The 8,432-nt window shown below is 37.0% G+C and overlaps 1 pseudogene; it reads right to left on the bottom strand.

The window, feature by feature from the left end:
- Positions 1 to 5,849: 5,849 nt before the first annotated feature.
- LOC140509220 (small ribosomal subunit protein uS10-like) lies at positions 5,850 to 6,215 on the bottom strand (annotated as a pseudogene).
- Positions 6,216 to 8,432: the final 2,217 nt, after the last annotated feature.

Below are 8,432 nucleotides of genomic sequence, written 5' to 3'. Positions count from 1 at the left end.
TAACAACCCCCAAACCTATGGATATTAATAATAACAAAGCAACAAAAAATCATTAACTTCAATCTATGGTTCATGGAATGGACAGATAGTCAACCAATATTTTTATTTAATTTTTTTCTTAAAAGAAAAATCAACAAAGTAGCCAATGATCTGATTTGGGGTAATTTTAAAACTTTTTTTTTTTGCTTGCAGAAAAGAATTGTTCAAAGAATAAACAAACCAAAGGTCTATGTAACCCCTAGAGCCTCCATATAAAGGGGAGAGAGCAGTAAAAATGGCTATTATTTCTTTGCAATAATGCTTTTCCCAAGGGCATGGATATTAATACAGTCACACTTTCCAGGAGAGTGAATAGCTAAATTTGCAAAGCTCCAGAGGCCAACTTAAATGCAGAGCATCATCTCCTGGACGGTACAATGATGCTTGCTACTCTCGGGGTAGAAATTATAATGAATTCAATTCCACACATCAGTGAAATACGGGCACAGCTCTGGAAAGGGAAGTAGGAAGGGGAAGAGGCATGGGAGCAGAGTTTTAGGACTATGGGGTCCCATGAAGATACAAGTCATTTAAATAGTCCATTTATGATTTAACACTAATAATAATCTAATCCTTCTGAGTTATTAACTTTCTTTTCCATACTTACTCAGTAATATCCCTCAAAACACCATTTTAGGGTTTTGCCACGGAAGAGTCTAGAGTTAACTTCTAGGCATAAGGGGACAAATTAGTATCACTTCTCTGATGTCCGTAGCACTGGCTCCAAGCAAAAAATGATGTCTATCTTCAGAACCCTCCCAGATCCACTATCTGCAGTTAGAAACCTACTTCCTAATGCATTTAAAATATAGTGATAGTATTATTAGTGGTTTAGATCTTGTTTGCCTTTTAGCTTCTGAGGGTTAAAGGGAAACCATCTGTCTTTCCCCACACCAACCAATTTCAACTAGAATTAGTTCTCAGGGAAGGGGAAAGCAATGAGCTAAACATTCTAGGAACTGAAATTGAAGTGTGATTTTCTATAGATGACAAGGCATGACCCTTTTAATCTGAAACTGGCCTGTGTTTAAAAACAAATCTAATGAAGCTAGAAAGGTACAATTTTGTCTCCAAGCCTGCAGGGGTAGTAAGCTCCTAGAGTAATTGATCTGCCAGCTATATTGTATCTTCTGGAAGTGCTCAGACCAGAAGGGCAATATTTGTACTGTATTCTCTAACATAAGGCCTCTGGCTAGACAAGAAGCAGAGGGAAGAATGTAGGGCAAACTCATCCTGCTGGATACTTTATATAATCTCTCTCCTCTTTCTAGTTTGTCTCTAATGACATGATCAAGTCCTCTACTCTTCAGTCCCATGCCTGAGAGGCTACCAGATATCCAGCATACCTGTCACCACTTAGAAGATAACATCTGTACCATAAGTATCTGGACGGGTAGTGGCAGCCTAGTCTCCTTGGATTTATGAGCTCCCAGATCATATAACTTATCTCTCCAGTTTGTCTTCTGTTGGTAGAGGTCTTTTAACATTCTTGTAGACTTCTCCTTCTCTCCCTCCTTCTCTGTCTTTTCCACTCTTCTGCCTCTTCCTCTTCTCTTCCCCCTTTTCTTACCTTCTTTCCTTTCCCCTCCTCTCCAATTCCTTTCTTTTCCTCTCACTTCCTCTCCATCTCTTCTCCCTCTCCCTTTCTATTTCTTCCCCTCTCCTTCTTTCCCGCTACTCCCTTCCCTCTTTCTCTCCTCTCTTCCCCTTCCTTTTCTCCTCTCCCCTCTCCTTTCCTTCCCTCTCCCTCTCCTTCCTGCCCCCCTCCAATCCTTCCCCTTTCCCTCCCTTTTCCTCTCCCTCTCCCTCTCACTATCACTCTGTTGCACTCATCCATAGTTCATGATCGCATTTCTGTCTTCTTCTACATAGGGAAAGGGATGGGGACAGATCTTTTTGAAGTTTGAGTTGGTCAATGAGTTCCTTATGCAATTGACTCATCCATTTGTTTCCTCAGAATGTCACTTTTGGAATACAACTATCACTCTTGGGATAACCTCTCCTGTAGGATCTTACACCATGGCCTTCTATTACTTTTCTTTGAAACAATTACACTTCAAACGTATAGAATACTTAACCCAGAGACAACTAAGGAGAATTTCGTCATTTCTCAGTCAGGGCAGACAGGTTATATAGTTTTCAAAAGTAGTCTACATTCTAGAAATTCAAATGAAAAAGAAAAAGCTCAAATTTACTGAAGTTTATGGGGTAAGTTTTGGGTCTGACATATAGGTCACCTTGATTATCAACTTTCCACATACCTTCCAGCTGATCCAACAATAATAAACCTGTTTCTTTTCTGAGATTCCTCACTTTGGGGAACTAAATATGCCCTTAATATTTATCTACACCACTTTTATATGCATCCCTCATAGCAGAATAGCCTGGATCAATATGGCACTGGCATAAACCAAATGAGGAAACAAAAAGAAATATTTATTTCTCTGTCCATAGATGCTGTTGCCTTCTGAGGGTGAGAACAAATTGGCAGCAAATGCATAGAAGTAGAAGCTTGTTGACTTGTGGGGCATTGCCTGTCTCTGTAAAGGTTAACATGGAGAATTTTCTTGTCTGAGTATAATTTAAGACAGGGAGAAAAACGCAGAGAGATGGATAGAGAGACAGAGACAAAGAAACAGAGAGACTGAGAAAGCTGTATAATATATAGACATGAGAGATCAAAGAGAATTGCTCATATCCTTCAGAAGTGGGTTCTTGTCTGCCCAATGTTTATAATTTAGGACTTTCTGCTTTAGGGGGAGTTCTTTTGGACATGGCTCGCTTTACATTCCAAGCAAGTAAAACCAACAAAAACTCATAATAGAAAAGTGTAACATATAAGTATTACAGGGTTTTTTGTTTGTTTGTCAGGCAGTTTCTATAAGCAATTAGATGAATTGCTTGACGTTACATCATCATAGAATGATATAGCTGAAAGAGACTTTGGAGACTATCTAATCCAACTCTGTCATTTTAGAAATGCTGAAGCTTAAAGAGATGATAAGATTTGCATATAGTTACTAAGTGGCAGATCCAGGACTCTAGTCAAGAAATTTCATTTCATATAGAAAGTGGTGACATATGCTCAGTTTAAGAGATAATTACATTCACTTTAGGAGAGTTTGAGGGAGGGGAGAAAAAAGAAAATAATAAAGAAGAAAAAATAAAATTCATATTTTCTTAGCCATCTTATCTGATGTGCAGAAGTGATATTTGTTCCTCTCAAAATACACATTCAATTTATACTAATATTTATTCATTAAAGGAAAAAGAAAAAGAAGAAAGCAATGAAAAATCAGAAACACTTGGAGTTTGGGTCTGTTTGAAGAGTAGAGGAAATAAATAAGAAAGAATACTAGAAAAGACATGGGATTGAACCTCAGCTAGAGATTTTATTTTTCTAATCTGTAAAATTAGAGGGTTATTATTTACTAGATGATCTTCAAAGTTCTTTCCCACTCTAAATTCAATCCCATTCCAAAATAAAATTATGAAAATAAAAAAATGAACAGAAAGATAGACAGCAAGTAGGTGGCACAGTGAATAGAATGCCTGGTCTGGAGTCAGGAAGACTCATATTGCTGAGTTCAAATCTGGCCTCAGATATTTACTAGCTATGTGACCTTGGATTAGTCATTTAACCCTGTCTGTCTCAGTTTCCTCATCTGTAAAATAAGCTGGAGAAGGAATGGCAAACCACATCAATGTCTTGACAAGAAAACTACAATGGGGTCATAAAGGGCCAGACATGACAAAATGATAGACAAACAGACATAGATACAACAAAAAAGGAGCAGGAAAAATATCTGTCAGACTCAGTTTTACTAACCTTCCTTCTAAATATGTGTCAGAACTAGGTGAAAACATAATAACTGTTCCCAAAAATGTTTATAACACAAATAACATTGTGTTTCTTCTAACCCAGTCCTCTGCTATCACAAGGCAATAATGGTATCTGAATTACAGGGCCAGCCAGTAAGTGCTTAAAATGTCTATGATCACATGGCTTCAGTTACAGTGTTTTCCTGCTGTTTCCCATCCAGCAGAGGGGGGAAACGGTGGGTAAATTGAAATTAGGGCCCACAGGGCAGGCCTCTCAAGTGCCTATAATTATGTGTTTTTTCTAACTTCCTTGACATAGTTCTTCTACTAAGGTAGTTTGCTCATTTCTCACCCATACCTCCTGCCTTCTTTTTGTCAGATGATTAATTGTGGCCCTTGGCTTAGAATTCAGAACACACAGGGAGGGAGAAAGGGGAAAAGGCTCTCTCTGTACTTATGGAGGAGTGAATGCAATCAATGGACTCCTTATTTCTTGAATAAAATGTTCACATTTTCTACCAATTCTGTTCAAAATATTTTGATGATCCAATTCTGATATTTGTCCATTCTAGTAAGAATGCTATAAATCTTTTCCTTGTCCTAACCTTCTCTAGAAATGTTTCAGTTATCGAATTCCTTCTGGTGATGTCATCTGGCAACATCATTGTCATCGTGTTGCTCTCTTTATTGGTCACAGAATTTCTGCTGTGTCCATTGTTCCGTGAGTACTGCTGATCCTTGATGGTCTCACCACAGAGTTCACCAGTACAATGCTTTGTTGACTTAGTAGACATTTATTCTCCCTACAAAACATCTCTTGTTTCTGAAGTCACCATCTATAAATCTCTCTTCACCCAGGTTCCATCCCCTCTCATCTGGACTATTGTAACATTTTCAAATTGATATCTGCTTCTAGTTTCTCCCCTTTCCATCCTCTTCCACACAGACAGAAAAATACATACATACATACACATATATATATAAATGCTACCTTTAAATACACAGCTATGATCATTTCACTCCCTTGTTTAACAAAAAACAAAAACCTTTGCTGATTCCCTATTGCCTACTAATTCTTCAGTATAACATTTAAGGCCCTCCACAGTCTGGCTCCTGTTAGTCAGTCAACAAACATTTAAGTACCTACTATATACCAGCTACTATGCTAAGCACTGGGAATGTAAGCATGAAAAAAGAAAGATAACCCTGGCCCTCAAGGAGGTTATAATCTAATGGGGGAAGACCTCACACACACAAACACACACACTAGCTGAAAAGGGGGAGAGCAACCGTGGAAGGTACTTGACAGGGGAGATACGGTAGAAAAGTCAGAGAAGCTCCCAAAGCAGTGTCACCAGGTAACAAATGAGGAGATGATCTGAGCTGATCTCCCACCTTAAATGGAGGTTTTGGTAATACACAGCTCCACCCTGCAATCAGAGGGCCAGAGAGGGTGGTGATAAGGTAGAGTCCCAAGACTGATGGGATCTTGCAATTGATGCAAAACTCCCAAAGCAAAATCAGAAGGCATCACAACCCTGAAGACTCAGTGCCTAATTACCTTGGTACTAAAAGGTGTGAAAGCCTTCCTACAAGCAAGCTCCCTCTTAAATGGGCTCTATGTGACACAAGATGTATCACAGCTAGGCCAGAGTTAAAAGCAACAAGACATCTGTGACTGAATCATGTGGTCACATAGGCCTATTAATAGACTAGGAAGATCTTCCTATTCCATTAACATTACAGAGAGATAATTTAAAAATTATTGGACTACCTGAAAACCATGATCAAGAAGAAAGAAGGAAAAGGTATGTGAGCTGGCTATGCTAGGATGTTCTAAAAAAAATTAAGAGGTGAAAAAGAGAAGTGCACTGGGAGAAGGAGGAAGGGAGAAGAAAATGGGTACAATACCTCATATAAAAGAGGCAGACAAGGAACAACTTGCTTTTTTTAATAGTTTCAATGAATTTATTAAAAGAGATGGTTGATTAGGCATCTGCAATGGTGACTTCAACTTCTACACCTGGTTCAATGTTGATAGAAGTAATCTGTTGAACAATTTCAGACTAACTGTGCAAATCAACAAGGCATTTGTGTATTCTCATCTGGAACCAATCCCAAGTCTTTGAACCTTCCCCGCAAGGAGTTATTCTAGTTGTAATTCAAAGTGTCTTAGTAGGCATTGAAACAGATCCTTTACACTTTCAAGTTCTTTCCTTTGGTTCCTCTAATTAGGTTGGCACACACTTTCTCAAGTGATTTCACACTGCAACTGGTGAAGGTGATTTGATTCCAGTGAATGGCCACTTCAAGCTCCACAAGTGTCTTGCCATGGCAGTGTCTTTGAATGCCATGGCAGTGGAGTGGAGTGGCTTCCTGACTAACTTAGTCCTCAGTGAGAGCAAACAGTTGTGAGTCATGAGGAGAAAAGGCAGGAACCATAGACTAGATGCAGCTGCAGTGGTGATACCTTCACCAAAGAGGCACAAGGAATAGCTTTTACAATGCAGGGGAAAGTGGAAGGGTGGTAGAAAATGCTTGAACCTCACTCTGATCAGATTTGTTTCAAAGAGGAAATAATTTACACATCCATTTGGGTATAGAAATCTATCTTATCAAACAGGAAATAGGAGGGAAAGGGATAAGAGAAGGAAGGAGGGAATACTAGAACAGAGGGTAGACTTGATGGAGGCAGTAGTCAAAAGCAGGGACAGGGGAGAGGGAGGGAGAGGGAGAGAGAGAGAGAGGAAGAAGAAGAGGAGGAGGAGGAGGGAGGAGAAAGAGGAGGAAAGAGGATAATCAGAACTGAGAATGTCAGTGGGACAAACTCACTTATAAAATCAAAGTGGATAGGAGAATGGATTAGAAACTAGAGTCCAGCAATATGTTGTTCACAAGAAATGTCCTTGGAACAGAGAGCAACACAGTAAAAATAAGGGATTGGAACAGAATCTATTACACCTCAACTGAAGTAAAAATAAAAAGGCCAGGATGCTAGTCATGATCTCAGACAAAGCAAAAGCAAAAATAGACCTAATTCAAAGAGATAAACAGGAAAACTGTATTTTGCTTATGGGTAACACAGATAATGAAGTAATTTCAATGCTACCCAAATATGCAACACATCACACAGCATTCAGACTCTTAAAGGAAAAATGAAATGAGCTACAGGAGGAAAAAGTAAAAATTTACTAGTGGGGACCTCAATTTCCTCCTCTCAGAACTAGCTAAATTTAAACAAAATACAAACAAGAAAAAAGTTAGAGATAAATAGAATTTTAGAAATGTTAGATATGATAGACCTCTGGAGAAAATAGAAAGGAGTATACATTTTTCCCAGCTGTATAACTGCTGTATATTGCATCTTCAAAAAAAAAAAAAAAACTGACCACATGAAAACAAGCAAATACAGAAAAGCATAAATATTAAATGCATCTTTTAACATCATAATGCAATACAAATTTTATTCAAGAAAGGGCCATGGAAACATAGATTAAAAAATTAATTGGAAACTAATCTAATCCTAAAGAATGATTAGTTCAAAGAACAAATCATAGAAACTATAATAAGTTCACTGAGGAGAATGACAACATACCAAAATCTGTGGGATACACCCAAAGCCATACTTGGAGGATATAAATATATATTTATATATGTGTATATATATATATATGTATATATATATGTGTGTGTGTGTGTGTGTATATATATATATGCTTATATCAATAAAATAGAGAAAGAGGAGATGAATAAATTGGGCATTCAATTTTTAAAAGTAGTAAAAGAACAAATTAAACAGCCTCAATTAAATGCCTAATTAGAAATCCTGAAAATCAAAGGATTAATAAAATTGAAAGTAAAAAACAAATACTTAACTAATAAAAATGTGAAGGGAATGAAAAATAATAATAAAACAGGCAAACCATTGGGTAATTTGATTTTTAAAAAGAGAAAGAAAAAATCATATTACTATTATCCAAAATAAAAAAGGAGGAATTTACCACCAAGAAAGAGGAAATTTAAGCAATGATTAGGAGCTATTTTGCCCAGTCATATGCCAATTAATCTAAGAATCTAAGCAAAATGGTGAATATTTACAAAAATGTAAATTACTCAGATTAACAGAGAAAAGAGAATGCTTAAATAACCCTATCTTAGAAACAGTAACTGAACAAACTATAACTGAGCTCCCTAAGAAAAAATCCCTAGGACCAGATGGATTCACAAATGAATTCTACCAAACATTTAAAGAACAATTCATTCCAATACTATATAAATTATTTGGAAAAAATAAGCATAGAAGTAATCCTACCAAAGCCATTTTATGAAACAAATGTGATACTGATATTTAAACCATAAAAAGCAAAAGTAGAGAAAAAACTATAGACCAATTCCCTTGATGAATATCAATGCAAAATTTTTAAATAAAATAATAGCAAGGAAATTACAGCAATGTATTCTAAAGCTCATCCATTATGATGGGGTATCGTTTATACCAAGAATGTAGGGCCAATGCAATATTAGGAAAACTATAAGCATAATACCACATCAATAAAAAGCAATAAAAATCA

The sequence above is a fragment of the Notamacropus eugenii genome, chromosome 5 (assembly GCF_028372415.1).
Source record: "Notamacropus eugenii isolate mMacEug1 chromosome 5, mMacEug1.pri_v2, whole genome shotgun sequence".
In the NCBI taxonomy this organism is placed as follows: Eukaryota; Metazoa; Chordata; class Mammalia; order Diprotodontia; family Macropodidae; genus Notamacropus; species Notamacropus eugenii.
The sequence above is the reverse complement of the archived record's forward strand: the minus strand, read 5'-3'. Positions and strand labels throughout refer to the sequence as shown.